Here is a 2863-nt window from a genome sequence, read left to right as displayed (position 1 = left end):
AATATTTTTAGAGGTGATGACTGCCAGTTCAAGCAATAAAAGTAATACACTTTCCGAGAGAGAGAGAGAGAGAGAGAGAGAGAGTAGAGAGGAGAGAGAGAGAGAGAGAGAGATAGAGCGAGAGAGAGAGAGAGAGAGAGAGAGGCGCAGAATTACTTTTCCTTTTAGTTAAAATTAGTTGAAATAAAATACACGTAATTCTAGTCTTTACATTACACTGGGCAGAGTCAGCACCGGTCATTAACTTTATGGGCGAGAATCAGGAATTGATCCTGATGAAATGACTCTCGGATTAACTATTAGTGAAACGGCACTGGAAATTCCAGGGGATCATTTCCCAATTACTGATGCTATCGATGTTAAAGTGGCATTTAAATTCTTCCTATAGTTTTTCTCTTGAATGTGACGGAGTGTTTAAATGAAAGTTTAGCATCAGGATGTTTAAAATTTTTCTTGCCAGCTGGTAATTTCCGCATGAAAAGCATATTTATAAATTTCTTTACTGGTTTTCCTGTAATTTTCGTCACCAATTCCTTTTAGATGAGCACTTCGTATCTATATTCTTTGTGTTTCGGATTTTACTAATCTGTACACTATATATGGCAAAGTCGGAAGAGAACAGAAACACTGACAAGATACTTTTTCTTCATTTCCTTATTTGTAGAAACGAAAATAAAGACAGGGAAGGGAATTCCGAAGGGTGTTTAATCCATCCAATGACTGGAATCTCGCATATTTAATTGTATTTATCTTCATAGTATTAAATTCTGCTTTTCAGTTCCACATATACGATGTGGCAGGACGAGGGAACGTTAATTTTCGTCCAGTTCAAACTGTGACAAAGAGAAACTGATGGACGTTCGGGATTATTTACTCTGTTTAACGTCCAGCAAAATTCTGAAAGACCTGATGTGGAGAGAGATCCTTCCCGCAAATGATACGTAAAGTTTTTGTTTGTTTGTTTGTTTGGGCGTTTTTACGTTGCTCGGAACCAGTGGTATTCAGCGACGGGAGCGAACTTCTATCACCAGAAATACACATCTCTCACACCTCAATGGAATGCCAGAGAATAGAACTCGCGGCCACAGAGGTGGTGCGCCAACACCAAGAGAGAGGGACTAGTTCTGACAGTCATTATGCCAATCAATTTCCAAGATGAAAGCATCAATGTCAGAGATAAAAAAAAAAATGACGAAGCTGACAGGAAAGCTGGTAATCTCAAAACCTTTAGTTTTACTTGAGGATAATTGAGGCCTTATTATGTAATCGTTTAAAAGATCATTAATAGCATTTCAATTAGATGAAGCAAAACAGTTTGAGGGTGGATATGTAATCTAAGATTTCAAATTGTTGGACCTCACGTGAAACTTATCGAAATACTAAAAATTCTGCCACGACAACGAAGTTATGAACATGTACGCAAAAATATTAATTATGAGTTTTAAATCTCTTGACTTATTTTGATTATATGAAACTGTAATTAAAGACAAACTCTTTAGGAATATTTCTGAATGGAAATTCTTATTATATATTATGACCTGAATAAAAAATTTGACCAACTCCGCAATACAGTCAAAGTAACTTATCACCCTACAGGTTACAATAAAAATAAATAACTAACGGCTGGCAAATTGTATTTCTTGATGAAGAGCGCCTTCCTTAAAAATTGAGTTACTCACAAACTCTTGGCAACTGACTTCGCCTACCAGAGGAGAAATACAGTTACATATCACCGGATCCGAGGAGGTTACTTTAAAATGACTAACTCGCGAACCGATGTAGGTAACTTAAGCACTGCCTCATCAGTTAGCCAATCATCAGTAACATACCTGGCGACTAGCAGTTCAAATGGTTGTTTGGCAGTCTTTTACGCATGGAAATTGTCATTCCGAAACTGCAAGGAATGGGCGTTGTCTACAGTTATAATAAAAACATAACTGAGAAATTCAACCATAATCATATGCACACACACGTATCACGTGTGTTAATCAAGGTAAATGCTTTGATAGACAATAACAGTGTTATAATGGGACCCTGTGTATGGGTGTAAGAATACCACTACCGTAGGCTCTGGCAGATAATCACGATTTCTCCTCTCTTCCTTCTTTCTCCGGTGCTGGTTTTTGAAAACTTCAGTTTGGATATCTGTTGTTATGCAAATTTCCTCTGCCTGGCTTTTGTGAGCTTCGTGAATATTAATATTCGCAGCAAACTTGATTTTGGGGTGAGACAAAAGGATGTCAGTTCTTCCTCCTGGTTTTCAAATTTTTCTATCTTATATTTTTCCATTTTTTATTTTATTCTCTACTGAGAATTCTCTCAAGAGATGTGTAGCTCATGCATATAAGGTCAATGCTAGATACAAATATCCTGACAACTTTAATTTTCAAATTAACATTGTTAATTAACATTTAAGACAATTTTTCTATGTCCATTAATATCTTTACTTTTGAAATAAAAATTTAGAATACACAGATGTATTACATTATTGTTGTATTTTAATTCTTTAAAATTTGCGAATTTTTCACTATATTTAAGACTAAGATCTTTAGGTATCAATGGTTTCATAATTCTTATTAATAATTGTGTGTAGTCGATTGCGCCAAACAATTATATATTTTTACCATGTAAATATCACATAAATTTCGTTTTCTTATGATTTACTAGAATGGTAATTTTTATGGCGTTTGCTATTAAATGGTTAAAGACTATTGGTTATGTTGAATATGATAAAAGATTATTTTGTTGTTAAAGAATTCGATGTTCATTCCTTATTCCATATGATGTACGTTTGCATATTTATGCCTGTATGCAGGAGAGAGAAGGGATATACTACCGCATGGAAACCAACTGAATAAGTAAT

The sequence above is a fragment of the Macrobrachium nipponense genome, chromosome 17 (genome assembly GCF_015104395.2).
Source record: "Macrobrachium nipponense isolate FS-2020 chromosome 17, ASM1510439v2, whole genome shotgun sequence".
NCBI classification, from domain to species: domain Eukaryota; kingdom Metazoa; phylum Arthropoda; class Malacostraca; order Decapoda; family Palaemonidae; genus Macrobrachium; species Macrobrachium nipponense.
Note: the sequence above shows the minus strand (reverse complement) of the source record.